This window comes from Microtus pennsylvanicus, chromosome 7 (genome assembly GCF_037038515.1).
Source record: "Microtus pennsylvanicus isolate mMicPen1 chromosome 7, mMicPen1.hap1, whole genome shotgun sequence".
In the NCBI taxonomy this organism is placed as follows: domain Eukaryota; kingdom Metazoa; phylum Chordata; class Mammalia; order Rodentia; family Cricetidae; genus Microtus; species Microtus pennsylvanicus.
This window is the reverse complement of record NC_134585.1, coordinates 88886632-88914204: the sequence shown is the minus strand read 5'-3', so window position 1 is coordinate 88914204 and position 27573 is coordinate 88886632. Positions and strand designations below refer to the sequence as shown.

The following is a 27573-nucleotide window of genomic DNA, read 5'->3' as shown; positions in this document are numbered from 1 at the left end:
GTGCATGCTCATTATTATTGAGCCAAACAAGAGCATCCTTGATTCATTGCTATAAGTTATTGTCCTATTAAATCAGTAAACATTCACTGTGCATCCACCTGTAAGGCATGGTGATAGGAAGATAAGACTGATTCTTCTTATAGTATCCTTTTAAGGAAATTGGAGAGAGATGATTAACTATGTCAAAGGGAAAAAATTAAGCAAGACTTAAAGTACATTTGAAAATGCAAAACAAGGGATAATGGATATATATATATATATACATATATACATATATTCTTTACTTGCAATGGTATCACATCCTGATGAACCCATCATATATTGAAAGTATTGTAAGTGGGAAATGTATTTAATGTAGCCGAGCTTCCCAGTGTAGCCTATTTTAATCATGCTCAAAGCACACTGTCCTGAAGTTGGACAGAATTACCTAATAAATGCCCATTTTATAAAGCACGAATTATCTTATGCAGTTTGTTGAAGACAGTTCTGTGTACTGGGCATTTGTATACATATTGTATACATGTCAGGGTGTCAAAACACAGTGTCTAGGATACACTGGCAAGACAATATTGCTCACCTGATGATCATGCGGCAGATGGGGAGTTGTGACCCAATCTTTCACCAGGATTTCCCCACCATCACTAGTCTAAGAAAGATCAAAATTTGTAGCATAGTTTTCTCCTGAATATGTATCATTTTCATACTATTGTAAAGAAAGGGGTTATAAAATATCTCTCTACACCTAATTGGCAAACAGTGAAAACACCAGTTGGCAAATAACTTTAGTGAGAGGACAATTCACCCGAAGCCTAAAGGTCAGGAAGAGACTGTGGGAGGGGGAGGGATTTATGCCAGACCCGTCATTCCAGACTCAAGCTGGTCTTCGGTGAGAAAGAAGAATGCTTTGCGGTCCTTTCAGGAAGAAAAGAGAGCAGATATTTGAAGTGTCGCTTTTCCCCCAGATAAGCAAGTCTAGCCCATCAGAGTGAAGCCTCTGCAGTCTCTTAAAGAGATAAAGCTGCAGCAGTGCACGGTCTCTTAAGACTAAACATGTTTAAGACACTTTACCTGTTGATGACTGTCAACTGGGGTGATCAAGGAACTTTGAGATAGCATTGCCAAAATGTTTTGTCTTCATGCAGCTTGAAGAAGCAACAATGTAACAAAAGGCTAGTTATGAGACCAGGATTATGTATTTGGCGTGTACCATTTAAAATGCTATTATTATATTTATAAAGTGGGACTAAGCTAAACACTTATTGATAAAGTGCATTGAATTACAGAATATTTTGCTATAAAAGTACACATATGTGCATAGATATATAGACACAGACGCATAGATGTATCGCATAACTGCTTCTACATATGACAAGTAAGAGGTTCTTCCAGTGTTTGTGTCAAAGATTTTACAGTTGTTGTCTCTGGGTATTGGGTTTGCTGGTGGTTTATATTTCCTAGGTTTTTAAATTTCACAACTCAAAAAAACCTTTTTTTTAAAAAAAATATGTGTTTATTTATTATGTATACAATATTCTGTCTGTGTGTATGCCTGCAAGCCAGAAGAGGGCACCAGACCCCATTACAGATGGTTGTGAGCCACCATGTGGTTGCTGGGAATTGAACTCAGGACCTCTGGAAGAGCAGTCAGTGCTCTTAGCCTCTGAGCCATCTCTCCAGCCCCCTCAAAAAAAACTTTTTTGTTAAAACATTTATAATTAGAAATTTCATTAAAAATATTTCTATCCTGTTCTAGTCTCATTCCTGCTACCATGATAAATGCCCTGACAAAAAGCTTCTTTGAAAGGAAGGGTTTGTTTGGCTTCTAATTTTAGGGGATAGCCCATAATTGTGGAAAAGCCAACACTGGGAAGTCAAGCACCACATCTGTGGTCGAGAGCAGAGAGAATAAACACACGAATCCTTGCTCGCTCTCAGCTAAACTCCCCTGGGTACACTGTTGTAGACCCATTTCCTATGGGATGATGCCGCCTGCAAAGACGGGGTCTTTCCACATCTCTTAGCAACCAAGACCAATCCCTTGCAGAGATATGCAGACACGCACTTCACTCTGGCCCACCTGATCTACAGCGTTGGTCGTCGAGAGTCTCTTCTCCTAACTCCAAATCAGGCAAAGTTGGCAGGTGAAACTAGCCAATACGGCCCCATGGGTTCCTGGAATAAATTTAAAAACAAGATAAACACTAATACTACCCCCTTGAAGAAAGAAAAAGTGTCTTTCTTATATTGAACAGTCTTCCAGAAATAAGGTTTTTGTCAGTGTTTTAAGAGCTGGCGTTTGGGGCCACCTAAGTAGCTCTATGAGTAAAGACACTTGCCACCAAAGCTCATGACCTGAGTTTGATCCCTCATGGTGCGAGAAGAGAACAAAGTCTCACAAGTTGCCCTCTGGGCCGTGGCTCATGTACCTCACTATCCACAAAAACATGGGTGCAGTGAAATAAAAGCACAGTTAATATGAAATTTGCAAAAATCTCAGAAGTTAAAAAAATAGTTTATGAAAAAAAGTGAAATTTTTATTTCACCTTTTATAATGTACCTTATTATAGAGGCAACCTAAATGTTTTCAAATAGCTTAAAACTGTGTTTTCAAAATGAAATTCCAGTCAGCTGGAAGACATTTTTGCTATTTTTAATGCTTGAGGCGGATTTCTTCCTAGGGAAGAAATACCCCTGCCCTTTTTTGGTTTCCTTAAACCAGAGCATCATGATAGATGATGTGAAAATAATTAAGTCAACGAGGACTGACTGTAAAATACACATAAGTTGCTTTTAAGAACCAAGAAAGAATGTTACTAAACGGGACACTAGGTTCTCCACAGGAGTTTCTCCCCCCTCCCATTACTAAGCCCTTTCAGAGACCCCAAGAGGTCCTTATCCAGGAGTCACCTCTCCATCTCCCTAACTCATCCTTTTTCCTTCTATGTAACAGAAAAGGAGGGGTATGCCCTTGGGGTCCTAGAGCATCAGCTGGGACCTTCCTTTGCACCTGTAATGTACCAGTCTGTGGAGACCCACTGAGGGGTATATTAACCAGTTGGAAATTAAACATGGGCGAATTTCCAGTACTCACTGAAAAATTCCCTCCCGAAACTATTCTATATGTTTCTGCGTTTTATTATTTTCATTTGTGTCTTCATATTCTTTACTATATTTCTAAATTCCTACACCCCCACTCTGGTATTTTTGTCGAGGCTGGCCCTGACACCTAAGAAGCTAGACTTTAAGCCAGATGGTGGTAGCGCACACCTTTAATCCCAGCACTCGGGAGGCAGAGGCAGGCGGATCTCTGGAATTTCGAGGCCAGCCTGGTCTACAAGATACAAGAGCTAGTTCTGGGACGGGCACCAAAGCTACAGAGAACCCTGTCTCAAAAAACCATAAACAAAAAAAGCTAGACTTTACCACTCAGGGCTTTAGCGACTGCTGAGCTTCTTTTTCATGAGTCAAAGAAATTAACCTTTGGGTCACCCACCACCATCTTTTCCAACCACAACCTGTCCCATCTCTTACCCTCTAAAGGCTTACAAACCTTACCTCCTTCTCGAGTTCTTTCCCTCCAAGTGACACTAGTGGAAGATGCCACACTCACTTTTTCAATCCTGCCCACTCCACAATATCTCAAATCTTCTCCCTCAACCTAATCCCGACTATCCTCCATCTCATTCCTGCATAGAAACCTCAGAGGAACTACTGCCCCACCCCTCAGACACACAGGAGGACACATTGTCTCATGCCACTTATGCCTGGCACACAGATAGCACCTCCTGTTTATATGAGGGAACCCATAGGGCAGGCTTGCCATAGTGTCAGATACTGAGGTGGGGCTGCCACAGGCACTCCCCACCCATACAACTAACCAGCAGGCTGAATTAGTAGCCCTCACCCGTGCCTTCCAATTGGCACAGGGACAATCCTTAAATGTTTACACAGACTCCAAATATGCTTTTCCTATTCTCCCAGCCCATGCTGCTATCTGGAAAGAGCACGGGCTTCTTACAACAAAAGGAGGATCCATAACTAACTCAGGCCACATTATAGCCTTGTTAAAAGCCTCCCATCTCCCCCAAACTATAGGAATATACGATAGGAATATACTTTAGGAATATACCATAGGAATATACCATAGGAACATACCATAGGAACATACCATAGGAATATACCATAGGAACATACCATAGGATCATACCATAGGAACATACCATAGGAACATACCATAGGAATATACCATAGGAATATACTATAGGAATATACCATAGGAATATACTATAGGAATATACTATAATCACTGCCAGTCTCATCAGACTGACAGCTCCTTCCAGGAAAAAACCGAGCTGACCAAGCAGCCAGGGCAGCAGCCCTCCAGGGCCTAGACTTACCTCAATCACCTCAGGAGGTACACCCACATTCTCACAATCACCCCCTGATACTCGGCAAATTTTGTCCGACCTACATCAGCTCTTTCATCCTAATAGTCAGGCTCTGTCTCATTTTGTCAAGGCTCACCTCCAACCCAACCCCGAGGACTTAGAGTTCTTAAAAACTATCACTGCCTCTTATAAAATCTGTCAAAAGTCAGATTCCACAGATCAGGCACAGCAGAAAGAGATCCGACTGCCAGAAACATTGTTCGCTGGCCTCCATGCATTGTTCGCATGCCAGCCATGGCTCAGACACACCTGCCACTCCCCCACATACACAACACAGAAAAGAGAGTACTTATTTTTTTGTATGGGCATTTGTGCCTGATTGTATGTGTTCAAGACACATATGTAGGAGCCTGAGGAGGTCCAGAGAGGGCAGAGTGGGTCCCCTGGACCAGAAACACAGACTCGGGTCATCCCAAATACCATGTCCCCATATAGCGTCAGTCTCATGGTGTTTCTGTAGAAGAGAACAGAGAAAACCATACATCAAGAGTCTTGTAAATTGCGGTGGTGGAGACATGAGGTAGGCAGGTTCGACCGAAGCTGGAGACCTCTGCTGTAGGGCTGGCTCTCTTGCTGCCTGGCTTCTCTGACTTCCTATTGGCAGAAGACAGGGGTCTGTCGCTATGCACCAAAACCAGCCACAAGGCAGTTAGGCCACGGCGGTGAGCAGCCATAGGCTATTTGGGGTGGGAGATAATACAAAATGATTTGTCTCTGGTCCTGCAACACTCCATCCAGCAAGAAAGTTCACCAAGCCAACGGGGCGAAGGAGATGGGTGCAGTGTCACCCCTGGGTGTCAGTTGGGGGCGTGGTCTATGCAGATGAGGGTCGCGCAGGGGCTGCTGCATCCGCAACCTCTGCGGAAATGCGAGGGGTTTCTACGCGGGCGGCGTGGAAGAGAGCGCGGGTCAGCTGGTGGCAGCGGGGAGCATGAATCGAGTGTGCGCATCCGGGGCGATCCTGGAAAAAGCGGAGAAGTGACCGTGAGTTCAGAGTGCAGGGCCGGTGGGGCTGAGTGGGGGCTGCGGGTGAGAAAAACATACTTACCTGGCAGGGGAGATGCCATGATCACGTAGGTGGTTTTCCCAGGGCGAGGCTTACCCATTGCACTTGGGGTGTGTTGACCCCTGCGATTTCCCCAAATGTGGGAAACTCGACTTCATAATTTTTGCTAGTGGGTACTGAGTTTGCGCTCTCATCTTCGTTTTAAAGAGAGGTAGCTATTGTTTCCTTCTCCTTACTGTCTCCTTTTATTTCCCTTAGTATGTGTCTAGGTGGCTGATCTTGCCTTAAGTGATCTTTTGTTATCTTAGATTTTGGCCTGGTAGTTAACACCTTCCTTGACTCCGCACACCTCTAGCTGAAAGACATCAACTGTTGCTAAGGAGCAATTCTTCTGGTTAATTAAAAACAAAACGAAACGCCCCTCGTGGTTTTATATATCCCTAAACATAAGCTCCAGTCTCTTCATAGTCACCATTCTCGCGGAGACGTCCTGGGTTCCACCCGGCTCCGCCTCAGATCCCTGCGGTGTGTGGTCACAGTCGCATCCACCCTCGTCCCAATCTACTCCAGGTCAAATCCCTCCTTCTCCTACCCGTCTGTACCCCCTGAGCACTGGCACCGCACTGGCCTTTCCCACGCGGGGCCGCGCCGAGGCTCCAGCACACACCTGGGGTGACCAGCTCCTCGCGTGCCCGTGCTCCGGGTTTGCAAAGGATCGGACCCTAAGCTCACTTGGTCTCTTTCGCGGAGTCCTATTGGGAGCCTGGACGGTGAGTCCGCCAGCGTGGAATCCCCGTGGCCCCGACACCCGGGTAGCTGCGGGGTCCCAGCGTCCCGGAGGCGCCGGGTCCATAACGTTCGCGTGAGCTCGGGAAGCGGCCGTGGGACACGCGGATGCTCGGCCCCGCAAGGTGGGCCACCCAGGTGTGGCCGCCGCAGTGAAGCCGAAATCACATAGGAGACTCGGCCAAGCCTTATGAACTGTGGCTGTGGCACAGTCGGTTAGTGGGTTCTAGTGTTGATCAGAAGATTGGTGGTTCAAAGCCACCCAGGAATTACAACTTTTGGGCGTCTAACTTTTCCAAATTTGCAGCCACTTGTGTGCTAACTTGGCAACTGGAAAGTGCACATCCCTACATCCTTCTCAGAAATTCCCGAAGCCCACGAAAAACCCAGCTCACGTACTTAGGACCTTCCTTACCTGTCACATGCTGTCTCTTTATGGCCTGGCCTCTGGCAGGAAAAACAACAAAGCTAATTTTTTGGGGAGTGGGAAGGAAAATTATGGACAACAAGTCACCAAAGCACAGGAAACGGGCCAGATTTTAATAAAATAGGTAAACTTTCCACCAATGGCTAAAGATATGCATATGACAATTCATATGCATATAAATTAGGCGACCACAGCCTAATTCGTAATCACAAAACCCTGGAACCGATTTATTTCGAAAACCATGGGATGTGGAAAAACCAAAATAAATCACAGAAACGGGCAGGCCCGGCTGTGTTTGGTATGGAGTCTGGGGACTGGCGGTGACGGTTTTGGTCTCTGCCGGTGGGCGGCGTCTAGGGAAGGCTTTGGACCTCTAGTTCGCCCCCTCCCCAGGTGGCCCAGCCACCACGGAGAGGAGGGCAATGAAAGGCTGTCACGTGCTTGGGGGAAATACTACACCTGCAGGAGTGGTATCGATCCACAGACTTCAGTTAGCGACTGCCCTCACCACCCAACCGAGGCACGGACGCGTGCACTCGGCGCCACTCCCAACCCAGCGACTTTAGAGGAATCATTTCTGCAGCACAGGCCGGTCCTGGCCGGGCTGAGCTTGACTGAGGCTTGGGTGAGCATCCGCTATAGAGCACATCACTCGGTGTGGCTCGCTGTGATCGTATAGTGGTTAGTACTCTGCATTGGGGCTGCAGTAACCTCGGTTCGAATCCGAGTCACGGCAATTATCGTCCTTCCCGTCTGGTGTGCTGCTTTCTTGGCCCCGTGTCCCCATGCCTAGCTAATATCTTGACACAGACTCCAGTCTCCCAGTCTCCCTAGTTCAAGTCCTGCTGACATGGAGGAACTCAAACACTATTATTACAGTTTGCAGTTTGGAGTCTTCGCTGTCGATCACGCTGTCTCAGGTGGAAACACAAAATCGCCTTCATTGTCAATCACCCTGAGACCAGGGCATAGTAAGCACCATCTTTGAGCAACACCGCTACCCCTGGTTTTGATGCAGGCTCACTCTGAATGTTCCTATCTGGTATTTTGTTTTAGTAATAACACATTAGTGGGAAAGCTTGTTTTCTATGTTCTGCCCTCTCTATTACTAGTGATGGCTCCTAGTAATGGAGTCTCAACTGGCCATCTCCTTCACCAGGCTTCATTCCAGTGGTAGGACTGGGCTGCATTCAATTCCAAAAACTGCAAGTGGGTTCCATTGCTGAGGTAACATCCACACATGGAACATGGGGAAGTCAAGCTGGGTCATACAGGAAGCCTGCATCCCTACTTTCTAGTCTCTTGGCTGAGGGAAGGTACTCTGTGGGCTATTGAAAGAGAAAAGCAGACGCCAACCAACCCAGTCACAAAACCTTTGACCTACAAAATGTCCTGCCTACAAAATATGAAAGACAATGGTGGTGCAGAACGTGTGGGAATAGTCAACCGGTGTCTGATTTGACTTCAGGCCCACTCCACAAGAAGGAACCCACACCCAGCACTTGCTTGGGTAACCAAGAACCAGAGTAGATGATAGACAGATAGTAGATAGGCCAGTAGCAGATAGCCCAGAGACCTAGGGTAAAACCAACACTACTGGTCTAAAAAAAAAGGTTTTTCCCTAGGTCTCTGGGCTATCTGCTATCTATCTATCTATCTATCTATCTATCTATCTATCTATCTATCTATCCATCCATCCATCCATCCATCCATCCATCCATCCATCCATCCATCCATCTATCTATCTATCTATCTATCTATCTATCTATCTATCTATCTATCTATCGTTTATCTACCATCTCTCTCCCTTTTTCTAGTCTTGCACAGAAACACTCTCCACAGGCTCCATTTACTCCAGCTAGTCATAAGGCTCCTCCAACTATTGCTTAGTTTGACTATCAAGAGGGGTTCCTTACCCTACCTCTACCCCCAGCAGGGTCTTCTCAAATTCTGCATTTCATTAGACAGTCCTAACCTGCACTGTCATCCTAGATGAGAGGTGAAGAAAATCCGTTCCAGTCTGACAGTCAGCGATGCTGGGGCTGGGTCCGGAACCTATGTGAGCCCTGCATGGATGTGTGGCAGCCTAAGACAATTAACATGCCTACTTCATAGACCTGTCCCTACAGGTCTCAAGAAACTTCTGTCTTTGGTTGCGGTGATCCAATCTATTAGCAGAGCACATATGACTGGGAGGAGAAAGTTAAGAGCAGGGATTGGAGAGGTGGCTCATGCATTAAGAGCTCTTTTGGCTGTCTAAGAAGACACACATGACAGCAAATAAACGGCTTTAAGGTGCATGCCGGGTGACATCCACTGCCCTCATCTGGCTACTTTGGGAATTGCATGTATGTAGTGGCAAAACACCCACAATAGAAATAAAAGCACCACAAAATGACTCAACATGTCTTGGAGGACATTATTTCTGCTGGGCGGTTATCATTTTTGCATATCACCCACGTTTCAAGAAAACCAGAGAAAGACTGCTTTGCATTTCCTTATTTTTTGTACACTCTTTTGTTGAATGTTCTCATTTCCCGAGAGGCCAGGAACAATGTAGTTGTGTGATGTCGGACGCCCCTCTGTATGCTGTGAATATGTTTTACTGCCATTGCTTAATAAAGAAGCTGATTTGGCCAAGGGTCAAGCAGATTATAGCTATGCAGGAAATCCAAACAGAGATACAGAGAGAAGGAAGGCAGAGTCTAGGAGATGCCATGTAGCCAGCCACTGGAGGAGTGGGATGCCAGAGAATTAGTGGTAAATCACAGCCATGTGGCAATGCACAGATTAATAGAAATGAGTCCTTTTAAATGTAAGAACTAGCTAGTAATAAGCCTGAGTCATTTGCCAACAATTATAATTAATATTAAGCCTCAGAGTAATTATAAGCATCAATCGGACAGCTCAGAACACAGAAAACCCTCGGCTACAGTTAATTGTGTTTTCCTTTAGTTTTCTCTGCATGATGATGTCATGAACGTGTTGTACAGTGTGTGTACCACATTCTACTGACGCTGAATATATGACCCCGAGGATGCGATATGTCTAGTTTCTCTGTAGACTGCTGGGTATACACGGAGCAGGCCATGCCATCCGTATCCATATCCAAGGTGCCATCTGCCTGTGTAGCCCATGGCTGGGAAATCATTGTGCAGCCCAAGTGGCCTGGAACTTGCTGATACAGATCCATGCCTGTGAGTTGTGGGTTTACAGGAGTGTGACAGCTCGCCTGACTAAAGAAGAGTCTTAAGAGTGGGAAGTTGGAAATTGCTTTTTATTCATAAAGCATTCATTTATTCAATGGGGGCTTTAAGACAGCGGTCATTATAGACAGTGTGTAACCTTAACAAACTATTAAAACAATGGAAAGAACAAAATAAATAACAAAAGATAACAAAACCTTACACTAAGATGAAGAAAACCCAAAAAAAACTAATGCAGATATCCCAATATATAAACCAAACCAAAACAATCTAAAACATAACAAAAACAACCAACCAAACAAAATTAAGCAAAATTCCCACTTTCCTTTGGAATTTTCTTTAAGTAAAAGGAAATCAATAACATGAGACAAGAGGAAGTGGATTAGTCTCTGTAGGGAATTATCATCACCAACACTTGTGCGTGATATGGGGTCAGCGTCAGCTCTGCACTAGAGAGAGAATCTTAGGCTTTGGGTGTGGTCTATCTGGATAGCAGTGTGACAGAGTCTTCCTTGTCAGATTCCACATCACATATGGAGTCAGCTTGCCAAAGCCCTTGACAGTAGCTGACAGATTAACTCTTGTTCACCCACATAACTCCCTCCATGTTGTTTTACCCACACCAGGGCCACTAGGTGATGGATGTTAGGTTTCTGTGTAATTCATGGGGTGTCCTCTGAATCTCAAGCTTATTTATGATGTAGTCTTTTCTCTGGATGTGAGCCAACAGAGGTGGATCAGATTGCGGCTGGATCCTCTGATGGTAGGTTGATGTTTTCCTCAATGCTGAATTCACAGCAGAAAGGATGTGGCTTTTTCAGAGGAGGCGTGGATCCTGGAGAGTAGAATGTCATGCCTTCAAGGCGTCTCTGGCTTTCTCCTGCCTTCTCAGTTCTCTTAAGAGGTGCTGTCAGAGAAGAAGTGGAAATCAGACATAGAAACTGTCTCTCTGGGGCATAGGCAAGAAAAAAAAATCAGGACCTATTCAACTTTAGTAAAATAAAGTCAAGGAAGAAAACCCACACCATGAATATCCAGGTTGGTGGGAATGGGGCTCCATGGTGGCTCACTTGCCTGGCACATAGTGCTCCTGCTGCAGCAGCTCCATCTGCAGGAGCCTCTCCTCCTGGGCTGTGGTCTCTTCCAGTTCATGCTGGAGATGTTCAGATCTAGAGGAGATGGACAGCTAGGACGGAGGCCTGGTGGGGCCCTCCCATGCCAGCTTTTGAGCCCCCACTAGCTACACAATCCAGCGTCACCTTTTAGCTGAGCTCATTCCCTGTTTCCCCCAAGGGAAAAGGGTCACAGACATCCTGGGCTGGATGTTTTCTCAACTTTTAAAAACTGCTAAAAGTTGAACTGGAAAATACACTGTGCTGACTAGAAAAAAAAAGAGTATATTTTCCCAACAGCCCAAAAACATTAATTTGGAGAAATGTCAATGTCTGAGTCACAGTTCAGGAAAGATAATCCGGGCCATGATTGGATACCAGGTCAATGTGAACAACCTGTAAAACTCCATGTCTGCCCTCTAGTGGAGCCTACACAACATTGCAGAGAAGGCTCTGATTATTCCTACAGCTCAGAACCTGCATGGGGTTCATTTGTCAGCTCCTAATCTGTTTATGGCCAGAGTAAATCTTCTCACAGGAAACTGATGAACCCTGCAGAGAGCCAGCAACCAGCAGGAGTGGGCTGCATTCAAATCAGCCACAGACTAGAAACTTCTCTCTCAATGTGACATTCCTGAAGGAAAATAAAGTGGCAGAGGACACACCATCCCTCACAATTGACCTCCTGCTTCTCACAAGAAGGGGACACGATCCTCAAAAGACCAATAACCAAACATATTGTTTCCTGGACATAAGTTCCTGGTATTAGCCAACTCGATACTCTGAGGTATTCTCTCCCTGGCTGTGGCTGGGAGCCTTGCCAAATGAATAAAACCCAAAGAGGACAGAGATCCAGGTACAGGGAATCCACTAGGCTCCATCTTCCGCCAATCCGTGCTCCTACCTCGTCTGGGACTCCGTGAAGTGATGCTGCAGCTTTCCTGCTGAGTCCTTTTGCTGGGTAACCAGTTTTCTCGGCTTCAGTAGGGAATGAAGATGTTTCTCCAGTCTTTGTTGTTCCTAATCATTAGAAAATTGTGTTCTTAGGACAGGGTTGTCTGCACCCACGTAAACATGTGTGCATGCATGCACACAGACACACACAAACACACACACTCCTGAACACACAGAAGTACATGGATGCACACATACAAGCACACTGCATTGCATCCCCATGTGTAGTTCCTAGCGAACACTAATGGAGGAAGAGATCACCTGGGATCGTATAGAGAAGAGAGTTAACTTTCATTAGCCCACACCCTCTCCACCTTTATCCTAACCCAGGCACAGGGATGGGGTGATGTGGTGAGAATTGTGAACTCTGTCTCTGTTTTGGTAAGTTTTCATTTTATTTCTACTTTGTATGTGTGGGTGTTTTGCCTGCCTGTGTGTCTATGCACTACATGCACGCCTGGTCCCTGGGAGAAGAACACAGTGGACAGAGCAGTCAATGAAGTGCTTGCCTTAGAAACCCAAGCCACAAAATGGTGGATGCCAGGTTTCCTTCACCCAGTTAGCCATGCTTGCATAGCAAGTTTTCCAGACTGTACAATAAAGGCTTAGTTCCGTGGTACAGGACCACTGCCTGGTGGTGGACCAGCCCCCTGCTCTCACTCAGTGCTTCCCAGTGACTCCAAGGGGGGCAGCTTCCTCCAAAGGAACTCTGTGAACCACAGGTTACCTCAATTTTGGCCTAATGAGTTCAAGGAATGAGTTCAGAAAACCAGAAAATCTCTACAACCAGGAGTCAAATAAACCTTTCCGTCTAGTAAGATGATTATGTCGGGGATTTCTCTAAGTAACAGAAGGCTGACTGACTCATGGCCAAATGAGTGTATGTATTATTTCCTGCTTAACAGTATTCCATGGCAGGGCCTGATTTCACTGAATTTTTACTCATCAATGATGGGCATTTGAATATTTTCTGGTTTGGCGGTGCTCTGAGGAATGTTTCTATAACCCAGGTGTCCCCTAGATTCTCTGTGGACCCTTCCTTCCCATTCTGGGATCACAGGGTCATCTTGAGACTGCAATCCAAGTTTCTGAAAAATTATACATAGCTTCTCCCAGGGCTACACCATTTTACAACATAGCAATGCCGGGGGAGGTCCTCATTTCTGCCAACGTTCATCAGGCCAACTTTAACTCAGTGTAAAGAAGCTGGGAATGAAAGCAGCTTCTGAGCGCTGTAGACACAACATGCAGTGAGTGCTTTAGACTATGATGAGCCTAAGTGGGCCGCACTAAGACAGCCTGTTCTCACAGCCCAGCATGGCTATGAGACTTCTGCTGGAGGGAGACACCTCTGCAGTTCAGAATTTCATTTATTTATTTATTTATTTATTTATTTATGTTCAGATTTTTTTTTTTTTTTTGGTTTTTCAAGACAGGGTTTCTCTGTGGTTTTGGAGCCTGTCCTGGAACTAGCTCTTGTAGACCAGGCTGGTCTCGAACTCACAGAGATCCGCCTGCCTCTGCCTCCCGAGTGCTGGGATTAAAGGCGTGCGCCACCACCGCCCGGCTTGTTCAGAATTTCTTAAAGAATAAAATCCAGGCCAAGATCCAAGGACAAAGCCAACTGAACCAAGATTAGACAAAGGTGAAAGAAAAATGGTAGCAGGCAATGATGAAAAGAAGAACAAAACAGGATGCAGGAAAGTCGTTAGTGGACAGTCACCTTTCACCCAGAGCAGAGAAGGACACACATCCTCAACTGGTCTTTCCTGTCAGGTTCTGTGTTGTGAAGCCAACGAGACAAACCAGACATTTCCTGGGAGGTTACCTCAGTTCGGTGAAAGGAAAGAAGTCCACTTTTTGTTTTCAAGAAAGCTCTGGGGTTTGAATTTTTGTATTATAAAACACATTAATTCCAAAATAGTGAAAATGTGTAAAAGTTGAGAGAAAACACCAAGTCCTTTCTCTTTCTTACCAAAAGAACCATTTAGCAATAAGATGATGAGGCAGAAAAAGATAGGAAGCTCTACCTGTGTGGAGATGGGAGATCCAAAGAGCTCTGGCCTGGTAGCTTAAGCGGAACAGAAATATTCTGTTCTAGCAAGCAAATGATCCCCAGCCCCTTGTCCTCACTCACACACTCACTCAAAGCTCTGTGATTCTCCCTATGTGGCTCCCAGCATAGAACCCTTCCTACCGTACTGACATGTAGGTGTGTGAAATGTGATTTACTAATCTCCCTCAATGGACTGCAGCTTCTACCAGAGCAGGATGATTTGTTTTCCAGTCAGGTTGTGTGTTCCAAGAGGTTACTCCCCAGAGAGACTTGTGAAGGATCCCAGATATGAACGATTAGACGGAATGGAGGTGGTCAGCTGGGTAACTGAGTGGACGGTTACATGATGATGTACATATGTGTGTGTGTGCGATTAGATAGGTGGGCAGCTTGCTCCTGCTGCCTCAGCTTACCTGCTGCTGCTTGCTCCAGAGGTTATAGATCTTCTTATGGGCCTCCTCACAGAGCCTCCTTGTCTCCTCACAGGACTCTTGCAGGGAAATCTGCTCTGCTTTCAGCTTTCTCTTGTCTTCGTTCAACATGTCCACTTTTTCCTTCATCTGTGTCCATTCCCCCAGAAGCCGGCTGTGGAGGGTGCTTAACCATCACAAGCAATGATGAGCTCCAGTCCACCTCCATCTGCACTCCTACCTACTAATACCACCTTCCCTGCAAGGTCCCATGTCCTCAGATAGCACCAGACTGCAGACCACATTAGCCAGGCCAGTGTCCCCCAGGTGATGCACCTCTAAGAACTCTGCACCCCCAACACACACTGGTCCTACACTGATCATGGTATTGGGAGACCATCATCAGGTATAGAGCAAACATGGTCTGAGGGAGGACAGAGGACCCAAGGTGAATACATTCCACCTCTGTGTCCCATAGCAACAGGCTATGTAAGCCCCTGTCATAGTCCCAGAGACCATTCATGGTGCAAACCATGTTTTCTATCTAGAAGCTCTGGAAGCTGACAAGATCATGTTGGGAGGGGCTCTGGGAACTCCTTGCACTTGGGAGAAATCAGTCTGGGAGGACAAGTACAAGGTAAACAAGCTAGAACCACAGCCCTCACTTTGGTTCAAAGGCAAAGTGGGGAAAGAAGCTATCCTTCCGAAGTACAGGGGTCCCATCCAATCAGACACTCACCGGTAGGAGTTGATCTTCTCAGTCAGCTCCTTGGACTTGTATGAGCTCTCTCTAATTTCCTTGTGTAATTTCTCCAGCTCTGACATCTCTTTCTGATGATCCATTTTCAGCTCCTCAAGCTCAGATTTCAGCCTATGGTAGAGCATGGGCCCAGGAACAAAGAACCCCATGAACACAGGAATTACGGCTGTGTCTTGAATTATCCTAGTCCACTGGATGTCACATCCTGAATCCTAGGTACTAGGACCTGTTGATGTTTCTTAGACTTGCTAAGCTGCCCCAGTGGCAGAAAGGCAGAGCGTCAAGAGACAGACAGGGCTACATGAGCTTCTTTAGTAGGCCTGGAGGAACAAACTAGCTCTTTTTAAGATGTCCCAGGAGTCTGTGCCACAGGTCTGGGCCTACATGAAACCTGTAATGACATGTCTCCTGTCTTCAGAAAAAAAATGTTTATTCTGTGTTCCTGTTTTCACAGGGATGCCCAGAACTCATAATCAGGATTTCCATGGAGGAAACCATACAGTACAATGACTTTATAAACTCCCCAGGGAATTCCATTCAGTCACCAAGGCAACCTCGAAGAATGAGGGCAGGGATGCTCAAAGTGGGACTCTCTGGCCTCAGCACTTATATCACCTGAAACACTGAGTCAAACAAATCATCGGCCCTACCACCAATCTCTGATTCACAGCATCTGGACGGACACACACACAAACACACACTATAAGGGAACCCCTCAGAGACAGTACAGAACACACTCAGACATCACAGCACAAAGAAGATTTAGTGACTCAGAGGAGCAATCATTGAATGGGGGGGGGGGGGGGAGGGAGCTGCCTCTGAATCAGGCAAGGGCTGAAGGCAAGCAATGGTTTTTTTTTTCTTCCAGCCGTGGGTTTTAATGAGATAAGGGGAAGTCTGTGCTAGGATGAGTTGGTGAGACCTGATTGGACAGGTAAGCCAGAACAGCCAAATAATGAATTTTGATTTCTGGACCTCGGTGTTTGTCTTCAGGAATGAGTCAGTGGCCAACGAAGCCCTGGGGACTAATTTTAGGAATGCAATTAAATGTTTTATCAAGGGAGAGGGAAGTGAAAAAGGCAAAACCTGTCACTGCCATATTAGCAATGTTTGGGCCTCTTAGCCTTCACCCACATAAACCCATACAGAATTAGGATGTCAGAAATAGGCAGGTAGGTGGCATTATCTCAGAGTACAAGAAACAAGAGCAGATGGCTTCCCAGATGAGCTGCAGGCCTCCCAATAACACACTGTGATGGACCTAGTGGATCAGGCTCTCTCTCCGAGCAACCAGCAAGAAATCACCCAGTCAAAAACAAAGACTCCCCATGAACTCAGCCCCAGCATCTCCCACAAGCCAACACCTATCCAGGCCTCTTTGAAATGCACGTTGTGAGCTCACACACTACTGCCCCATCCATAGAATGTGACTCAGGCTGCAGGCTCTGCTTTTCAGTAAGTGGAGGCAGAGCAGCCTGTGTCCCCATCTCACTCCTGTCCAGGCTTCAGTTCTGCCTCTCAGATGCACATGGGAAAAGTAGTTTGGGCAGGAGGACACTTTGGAGGTGCAGCCTCAAGTGACATGAGGAATGAGGGGTGGACACAGGAGGGTCAAGACAGTCACCAGAGAACTGGACATAATGACTACCTGTTGTCCAAATCATTGTTGGTATAATTGGCCAGGATTGCACGAAGTTCATTCCTCTCATTGGTCATCATCTGGAGCTGAAGGGTCAGTTCATCGACCTTGTTCATCTTCTGCTCCTGCTCAGTGATGGAGGTTGAGGTTGATGTTTTTCCAGCACTCCCTGTAGGTAGAAAAGCATCAGTGAATTTGTCCAGTTAGATGGTATGGGGCCGTGAGAGATTATGTTGAGTCCCAAAAAGAGGCCTAAGGAAGAGGGAATGCATAAAGACCCCCAAAGAACAGAACAACTGTCCTCAAATTGGGACCCATAAGCCATGTCTCCTTCCCCAATCACCATTGCTAGATATTTCCATTAATATTTAGAAATGTTATTTTCAGCGGTGTGACTTTTGTTTATGCTGCATTTGTTTAACTCTGTGAAGGTGAGTTACTGTGCCTGTCTAAAATAAAAAGATGTTCAGCCAATAGCGAGACAGGAGCAGGGATAGGTGGGACTAGCAGGCAGAGTGTGTAAATAGAAGGTGAACTCTGAGAGGAGAATAAGGAGGAGCCCAAGAAGAAGACGGGAGGACTCAAGGAGCCAGCTACTAACTCACTCAACAGCTATGGAGTAAGAGCGAAAGTGAGATTTACAGAAAAGAGAGATAAAATCCCAGAGGCAAAAGGTAGTCGGGATAATTTAAGTCAAGAAAAGCTGACAAGAAACATCCCAAGGTAAGTATATAAAGCCTCTGTGTGTGATTTATTTGGGATCTTGGTAGTGGGTCCCCCAAGAAAGCCAAAAGAGTAAAATATCCCACAACACATCAGTCCCTACTGCAGCCCCACTGACCCTAGGAGGTACAGGCTAGCCCAGTCATGCTGGTTTCAAAATGTCAGCTCCTGTCTGATGAGATGCAGGAAGGTCCTGATGCCCTCGTGAATTTCACCTCCCAGACCAGCTAACTTGTGTCCAAGACTAAAAGCAACCGAATGTCTCAGACCTGAGTGCAGGGATGGGGAGTTTCCCTTCCTGATATTCACATCAGATACCCATGAAACCTACAGATATCCATTGAGGAGAAAGTGCAGGAACACCCAACCTTGACGACTCACAGTGACACTGCCTCCTGCTGCATTCTTTCCCACTCAGAATTATAGTAAGGGGCTCCCAGCACAATGGCCGCAGCCTTGACCATTCCTAACTCTTGGCAGAAATCCTCCAATTGTGGTCTGCTCTTTAGGAACCCAGAGAAGAAGCATAGGCCCATTGCTTCAGATGGTCCCACCTACCAAACCCCATTTCTAGAAGGTCCCATTTGAGTCTCACCTTCTTCTTAGAAAACCAGAGATCGCTCTTCCAGTTGGTGTACTTAGTCTTGTACATATCTCTTGGTGAACCGTATAAACAATAAATGCCTCTAGGGCAGTTGGCATTGCCACCACACTGGTGTTGCCATGGAAGATGCCAAGCGCTCTCCAGGATACAACAGAATGTTCAGACAAGAGACTGAACATTTTGGAATCATCATCTATCTGATAGATAGCTTTTTCCCAATTCACAAAAAACCAAGCTACCCTTTCCAGGAGCCTTCCCTGAGTCACAGCCAAAGCTCTTCAGCACCTCTTCCTTTCAATCCAGAGGTCTCCCCGATTATTAGAATCTAGTTCATTCTAATTCACAAGCTCATCCTGGGTGGAGGACAAGATTTACTTTCCAGAGACTTCCCAGGAATGGCTCTTGCCATCCCTAAGACGACTAATCAATAAGATGAGAAATAAAGGATGCTAAGACATTAGCCCAGGATGATGGGGAAGGAAGATCAGATCCATACAGTGGACAAGCACATCAGAGAAGACCCATGGGACTGAAACATTGTATGGGGCGGTGGGGGATTGGGGGTGTCCTTTCAGAACAATAATAAATCACATGGGTAATAATGGAAAATTGATCGAAAGCTTCAGAAGAATACTTTCCAGACCTCACAGTGTTAGCAAAGGCATGATCAACTGTTCATAGGTGAGGCTGAATATACCTAAGGCCTGGGCATCCCCAGGGGAGCCCCCAGACACCAGGAACAAACACTTCCAGGAAGAGTGATAGCCCATTCCTGCACTCTGGTTAGAGGAGAGATGATTGGCTAGCGAGAGGAGAGGAATTCAGAAACCTTAGGGGTCACTGACATGCAGCAATAATTGGTGGCTCCTGCCCTGCAAGGGGTTGTGATGTAAAATGTGAGAACCTACTGCTTTGTCCGGGGGACTTTACTCTCCCTGTTTTTAGTGACACAGAAGCAAAAGAAATCCAGTGACGGTGAAGGGCAGGGCTGGAACTGGAACCTCGGTGATCCTTCTGTGCTTCCCTCACACAGGCAGAGGGAAAGCAGAGGGCCCCCAGCACAGCAGTTGAAGCCTTGACCATCCCTGGCTCTCTGCCAAACACACCACCAGAAATCCTCGACTCTGGATCTGCTCTTTAGTAACTCAGAAAAGCAGAGAAGACTCCCACCTCCTGAGTCCCACTCCTGAAAGGATCAACTTAAGCCTTCCTCTTCAGGAATCTCTCTGTCCCCTGCCCAGGACTCACTGCGCTTTCTCCGGAACCATTTATTTCTTGATGTGTGACTCGGAGACTGAAGGCCATCTTCCCCGTGCCTCTCTCTGGCCTCCCTGCGCTCTCCATCCTGTCTCCCAAGCAGCCTGTTCAGTCGTGTCAGCATGGCTGTGGGTGAACCACACAGGCACTGAACGAATGCCTCAAGGGCAGTTGGCGTTGCCACAACACTGGTGACATCACAGAATTCCAGGCTCTCCAGGATACAGTAGAATGTCCAGGTGGGAGACTGCTGACGTCATATGATACACATTATTTTACATACAGAATTATTTACACTGTTTGCCTAACCATCTTTCTTCTCTAGACTAAAACATAAAGATTCATCATGAAAGAAATCTGGGGTAGAAGCATGTGGGTGTACAAAAGCCAATGGGATGAAGCCTTCAAGTCTCTTGTTTTACACAGCAGCATCTACGAGAAAGCACCCCAAGAGAAAAAAACATTATTGTTTTTATGACAGTTTGATATCACCCAGACTCAGCCATCAGTCAGTCCAATGTTGGCATGATGAGCAAACCACAGCTGTGGCCTTGGAACCAGGGATGGTAGATACCCATGGGTTATTTACCCACTGCCATCAACAAATGCTCAACCCAGTAGTGACAGGTCTAATACTGTGTCCACAAGATGGAACATTTCATCAAAGAGACCAAGTACCAACTCAGCAGCAGACTACATCTGATCCTGCTACGTCTGACCTAGAGACAGGAGTCATATATTATCATGTATCTATAATATGTCGATATATATTGATATGTAATATCAATATTTATCGATATATATTATATATAATATATATTATCACATATATATTATCACCACAGGAGATGTGTTTGAGAGATGGGTGTGCCTCTTGGGTCTATGGGCCTAGTTAGTAGCATGAGTCAAAGAACCTCAGAGTATTCACATCTTCCAGCAAGAGAGTCCACATAAGAACCTGTCTGGCAAGGGTATTCTTGTGACAGCAAAAGAGCTACACGAATCGGCCTACGCTCGTGTATCCCTCTGATCACATACCACACCCACAACAGACAGTAGCATTAGAGGGCCTGCTGACTGCAGAGCTGAGGTTCGGGTTAATAGCTTACTGAGAAAACTGTTGCTATCTTCTGCATTTGATGATGGCCTCTTATTTAACATTGTGTTCCAAGTAGAAAGAAAACCTGTGTCTGGTAACATCCAAGGGATATAGGTAGGAATGACCATGCTTCCCATCACTCAGTGATCAGCTGGGTATTCAATGCTTCCTGTTCTTACTACTGTAGACTCTCTGGAGTTTGAGAGAGGTCCTGGTCCCCAAAAGTACTTTCACCGGGGGTACAGTAAGGATACTCTTGAGCCAGAAGGGATAGCAGATACCTGTAATCCTAGCGCTCAGAAGACAGAGCAAAGAGGCTCCCTGTAAGTTTGAGACCATCTTGGTATGCATAGTCAGTCACTGAAAATAATATGTAAGCAATTCCCTAAGTCTATAATCTACTATTACATGGATGACATTTTATTATCTGATTCAAATGTAGATACTTTAGAAAGAATGTTTAAAAAAGTAAAGAAAGTTTTACCTAAATGGTGAATACAAATTGCTCCTGAAAAGATTCAGAGAGGAGATTCTGTTAATTACCTAGGTTACAGAATAGGTTTACAGAAGATTAGAACACAAAAGGCACAAATTAGGAGAGACCAGTTGTGGACTCAAAATGATTTTCAAAGATTGTTAGGAGACATTTCCAGTCTACGACCAGCTGTTGGGATAATACCTGACCTAGTAATTCATTAAACAAAACCTTAGATGGTGACAAAGACATAAATAGTCCCAGAGAATTAACAGCTGAAGCAGAAAAGGAATTGATGATTGTTGAGGAGAAATTATAGGAGGCACATGTGGATAGGGTGAATCCAAATCTTAATTGTATTCTAGTCATATTGCCTTCCAGAATTTCTCCCACAGGAATTTTAATGCAGAGGAATGTTATTACCTTAGAATGGATCTTTTTACCACAGAAATCAAGTAAAAAATTAAAAACTTATATGGAAAAAGTCTCTGAATTAATTATAAAAGGTAAACTGAGCATTCATCAACTAGCAGGTAGAGTCTCAGCAGAGATTATAGTGCCTTTCACTACTGATGAAATAAAAATGTTATGGGAAGGCAATGAATCATAGCAAAGAGTTTGTGTTAATATTTTGGGAGAAATTAATAGCAATTATCCCAAAAGCGATAGACTTAACCTGATAAAGAGAACTTCTTGGATTCTTGCCAGAATTGCATGTGATGCACCAATAACCGGAGCCTGTACATTTTATACAGATGCAAATAAATCAGGGAATGCAGGTTACAAATAAGAAGAATTAAGTAAGGTGAAACAAAGCACTTATAATTCTGTCCAGAAGGCAGAATTATATGCTATTCTTATGGTGCTAAGGGATTTTAAAGAACCTCTCAATATAGTTACTGATTCATAATATGCAGAAAGAAACCACTGAATTTATACCAGATGATACAGAATTGACTTCATTATCCATTCATATACAAGAAAAATCAGGAATAGGCTTTGTCCTATATACATAACACACATCCATCTCATATGGGTCTGCCAGGTCCCCTAGCACAAGGTAATGCAGAAATTGATCAATTACTGATTGGAAGCATATTGCAGGCCTCAGAATGTCATGACAAACATCATGTCAAAAGCAACGGTTTAAAGAAAGTTTTCTATTACATTGGCAACAAGCTAAGGAGATTATAAAGAGATGTCCTATTTGCTCTTTCTATAACTAAACACCGTTGCCTGCAGGGAGTAACCCAAAGGGTACTCAAAGCAATGAGATCTGGCAGATAGATGTGTTCCACTTTATGGAATTTGGAAAATTAAAATATGTGCACCACACCATACACGCGTATTCAGGTTTTCAATGGGCAACTGCCTTGAGCTCAGAAAAGGCTGATTCGGTAATTACACACTTATTAGAAGTTATGGCCATCATGGGTATTCCTGCACAAATAAAGACAGACAATGGTACAGCGTATATATCTAAGAAAATGAAACATTTTTTTGCTTATTATAATATAATTCATATTACTTATATGCCAAATAATCCTACAGGTCAGTCAGTTATAGAAAGGTCAAATTGAATTACATAAGATATGCTAAACAAACAGAAAGGGATGGAAAATACCCCCAGAAATAGATTGCATAATGCTTTATTAACCTTGAATTTTCTTAACACTAATGAGAAAGGAACAATGGCAGCAGAGATAATGGAAAAAAAACCTTCTGAATTGAATCAATCAGTATATTTCAAGGCAGTGTTGACCTCACAATGGAAACTGGGAGATGTGCTACGTTGGGGAAAAGGTTTCTCCCTTGTTTCCACAGGAGAAGAAAAACTATGAAAACCATCAAAATTAGTAAAGATTTGCTTTGAAAAAGAGAAACCTCTTGAGAAAGAGAAATGATGGATCATCTGCAGTGGTAACAACCATATAGGTGGTAAGGAAATCATATAGGGTTGGGGCAGGGTTCTGCTCTTGTCTTTACAGGAAAATACATATCTTCAAAAATTCAAGAGACCCTGGATGTTTGGATGCTGACAGAAGGAAAAATAACTATCCAATAAGGATTATCAAGAAAAAGGAATATGACTTATGAGGACAGGTGATCAAAACATATACATACATACATACATATATATATATATATATATATGAATATATAGAGCTGGATTTGGAGTTGGACAATGGCTCTGTCCTTCTCTAAATCCAAGTGTGTTGTTAAAAGGAACATTCAGAGTTCCTGTCTTATGTCAGGAGCCATCTGGTATGGGACAGAAGGAAGATTTTAGGAAAAATTTTACTTTCTCTATGTCTATTTTGTCTATATTGTATTCTTCATTGAATGTATGTTTATATGAATGATGTTTAAGTTTTTCACAATGAACAATAGAGTTTACTAAAGACGCTTTTCCTGCAGTAATCTTTGAAGTTTCCAGTAAGAAGATGGAGCCCCACAGCAACAATTCCATCTGGTTGAGATGTCATCATGATGCTGACAGCGCTACTACAAGACTGTTTTTGAATAACAGCTGCTGAAATGATGCACCTTCTCATGGCGTTCTGGCCAGAACTCCAAATAAGAACTTTGTAAAAAGCCCTATTAACGACTCAGAAATCATTATACTAGACAGTAATCTTGAAACTTAACCATCATTTTACTTTTACAAAATCCTATAAAAAGAACATCACTCCCATGACAACTGGAAGCAATTCTAGAAGACGACGTCCCCTCTCCCAACAAAGTTTGTTCTCAGGGCTGGGGATACTGTTTAAGGGGTTGTTGACTATTACTTGTCTAAGGTAGAGGGTTAGGGTGGAAGCTATGTATGCTCAAAAGAATAAAAGAGGGGAAAATTGAATGGGATAATAGATAATTTAGTGTGAACTTATTCACTAACAATAATAGTGGGTAATAGAGTGAATACTTGTGAGCTATTATTTATGGATAATTTACATTGGTATACTTTTTTGTATATTGATACAAGTTCAAATTATATTTGTTATTTCTGTTTACAATATTTGTACACCTATGCAAAGTTATTCTGTCAGATTGTATACATGCATGTTTCTATCTCTCTTTAGGACATTTTCTATATTGATACAAATTTTAGAGTATATTTTTATATTGCATTATATATTATTCTTACCTCTGATCAAGATACTTATATATTGCTTACATTTTAAGATCATTGTCCTCATTTGTTGCACATTTGTTTACAGATTATTTAATATTCTGACATGAAGTCTTAATCCTAAATTATATAGGTATTAAATATTATAGGTCAATAGTTGTTCATGTTTGTTATACACATAGTTAGAATAATTAGGTTCCTTAGATACATAGAGATTGTATTCTGCCTAGATAGGTAATCTTCAACCACTTCAAAGATCTGTAGAACATTTCATTCAAATAATTTAGGGTTCTTTTGAACCCTAAGAGACATGATTGCTCCTGACAGCACCAATCTATGCCCAAGAGAATGTTGAGCACCAAAGACACTCCACTCTGAGTTTGTTTTCTTCTTGGCACAATTAGCTTTTGGGCAAGGAACTGCCCATGCCTCAGCCACTGACAAAGTACATGGTGTCTGCTGGATAAGCAGGACACAAAGAAAAGGACTGCCAAACCCTGCCAAGACAGGGTAAGACAGTTCTGAAAAATGGTCTGTCAGTTACTGTTAGCCAAAGTTGGTTGCTTTAACATTGCAAATGAGACTTTGGGTGATTGCTCAGGTAGCCAATTGTCTCTGAAATATACTGCTCACTTTGGAAGCTGCTTGATTGCACTTCCTGCCTACTCAAGTAATATTATCTCCCTTCTCAGGCTTTCGATGGGGTTGAAGATTAGATAGTCATGGTTACCATCCAATTATGGTTTAGCCAAGCCTATTTCCAATGCAATACTTAGACTCTTGGAATAGAATACCTATTCACATTTTTCATGTGTTCCTTGCTTAACATTGTTGGTTGTAATTTTATACTTGATATCTGTTCCTATTGTATATAGTTTTGTATTGCTCTTATTTAGACAAAAGGGGGAGGTGACGGGGAATCTTTGCCAACCAATTATCTTTAAGAGGTGGTACCAAGTTAGGGTGTGCTTTCTGGGACCAGGAGAAAAACAGTGCATGGCCCAGGTGCCCTTTCTCTGTGTGGTTCTCTCACAGCACAGCTGAGCTTGGACTTCTCGTTCCTGTCTTGTGAGTTTTCCCCTTATAATAAATAAAAACACATTTTATCTTTTAACTAGCCTGGTTATTCCCCGAATTGAGCTAACTTCTACAGTGCACATTGGACTCTGTGTCTAGAGACCAGGAAGAAAGAAGGGAAGCCTGGGTGTTGATGGGGTAATTGGCCCAGCAGAAGCAGAGCTCATATTATCACAGCAGGACAGGGTGTGGGTGGGAGGAGTGTCTCGTGTGCGTGACTGCTGGAATGCCTGTTTTGACAGTACAGGGACAAACACAGCAACTTTGAGCTGAGCATGGAAGTCAGGACTTCAGCCCATTCCTGGAAGAGGCTGTGGGTCATGCCATCAGGTAAGCCACTGAAACCACAGAGGTCAAGCTCAGAGGGAAGGGAATAAGGAATCAATAAAGAGGAGACAGCATAGAAGCATTAACTGTGGGCTCAACATTAGCCATGATGTCCGAGTGAGGGAAGTTTTCCCCATAACGCCCTCTTGTGAGGTTTCTGTCAGGAAGAAGAGGTCCATGGGAATTCTGGAAGAACTGCTTCTGGAATAGATTCGGAAGGAGTTCAAAAGGTACCAGCAGGGGACCAGAGGACACAGCTGAGGCCCCGGATACGCCCTTCAGGGAAAAACTGACAGCTGCCTGTGCAGTGTGCCAGGAAACCCCCGATGACAAGAATGCAGCATGACTAGGAAAAACCCAGAGACAGGCATTGGAGTTCAAGCTGAAGATCAAAAAAGCAAAGCAGCCAAGCCACGAGAGAGTTCTTACCTCTACCAAGGCTCAAACAATGGGGGCGATCTGTCTTCAGCGTGACTGTAGAGGGCAATGCTCGCCACCAAACCTCCGACTTATCTTCTTCTCTCTGCCCAACAACATCACACCTGTCTCCACCTCTCTAGTGCTGGGATTGTGTGCCATCACTGCCTGGCCTCTAGTGTCTTAGCTCTGCCTTCTGCTCTTCAGGCAAGCTTTATTTGTTAAAATACGAACAGAATATCACTACACAAGAACCTGCAGAATCCTTCAGTGTCTTCCTCGGCTAAAGAGAACTGCTTTAACCAAAGGGCAAGGCGTCCCTGAGCAGCGCAGCTGGTGACTGAACAAGGTGGGGTGTAACAGTACACAGTACACGCTTTTCCTCTGAGGCAGGGAACCGGCCAGTCACAGTTCTCCAGAGCACCCCATATGCAGACCACGGCTTTGTTGAACCCATACACATGTCCCTTTTCTCCTCCTGTTCTCCCCTGCTTCTTTCTTCCATGGGTACTGATGCCTGATGGGGGTCTAGCACCTGAAATTGTCTCATATCTTCCCCTAGAGAACACAGACCGGCAGCATTTCCGCTGCCACAGATCTTCCCTCCACAATCTTAAGTCAAATAATGTAATCTTCTTTGCCAAATGACAGAAAAGAAAAGAAAAGTCGCTTCCACGGTGCTTTCCCTGCTCTGTGGAAAGCAGAAACAGGGCATTGTCTGGGCCAAAATGGAGCAACCAGTCTCCCCTGGTCCAAACACTTCCTATTGGTCGCCTGCCTCGGATAATTACTGCAAAAGCTGTTTTTTTTTTTTTTTGTTTCAGTTACGGTAAAACTCTGGATGTTAGCCAAATCCGCTAAGAGTTCAAAAGTACAAAGCTCTTTAGGAGGCTTTTCCTTTTTTAAATATTTTTTCAGAGGTTAAAAATTAAATTTCAGGGGAGCCTGTGGAATGAACATGAGTCTTTGTGGAGACGGCCGGCGCACCTCCAGCATGAAGCTTGCTCTCTTTCTTCTGTTACATTTGCTCCTCCACTTGAGTTCTTACAAGGTGAGTGACGCCAGCGTCAGGGAATTCTCTTAAGGAGACGTTTGGAAGGTTATAAAAATATAGGAAAGTCCTTAACAGATGTGATTTAGACTTAAATATAACTTTAGGTTAGTTGTTAGGAATGCAAATATACAGTAGCAGTCGTCTTTATTAGCATCTTGTTGAGAGGAGTTTAAGGAAACAGTCTTTTGATGCTTGTGCATGCTCATTATTATTGAGCCGAACAAGAGCATCCTTGATTCATTGCTATAAGTTATTGTCCTATTAAATCAGTAAACATTCACTGTGCATCCACCTGTAAGGCATGATGATAGGAAGATAAGACTGATTCTTCTTATAGTATCCTTTTAAGGAAATTGGAGAGAGATGATTAACTATGTCAAAGGGAAAATAATAAGCAAGACTTAAAGTACATGTGAAAATGCAAAACAAGTGATAATGAATATATATACATATATACATATATTCTTTACTTGCAATGGTATCACATCCTGATGAACCCATCATATATTGAAAGTATTGTAAGTGGGAAATGTATTTAATGTAGCTGAGCTTCCCAGTGTAGCCTATTTTAATCATGCTCAAAGCACACCGTCCTGAAGTTGG

General features: G+C 44.1%; 1 long non-coding RNA gene and 2 other non-coding genes across 3 annotated transcripts; all 3 read left to right on the top strand.

Annotated features, from left to right (window-relative positions):
• Positions 1-5488: 5488 nt before the first annotated feature.
• On the top strand, positions 5489-5651 carry LOC142855214 (U1 spliceosomal RNA). Its single transcript, XR_012911477.1, has one exon. It is a non-coding gene; the product is annotated as a U1 spliceosomal RNA (small nuclear RNA).
• Positions 5652-7331: 1680 nt separating this feature from the next.
• On the top strand, positions 7332-7403 carry Trnap-ggg (transfer RNA proline (anticodon GGG)). The gene has a single exon. It is a non-coding gene; the product is annotated as a tRNA-Pro (tRNA).
• Positions 7404-18064: 10661 nt separating this feature from the next.
• Positions 18065-23859, top strand: LOC142853829 (uncharacterized). The gene is made up of 3 exons (XR_012911265.1): positions 18065-19627; positions 22787-23065; positions 23381-23859. It is a non-coding gene; the product is annotated as an uncharacterized LOC142853829 (long non-coding RNA).
• The last annotated feature ends 3714 nt before the right edge of the window (positions 23860-27573 follow it).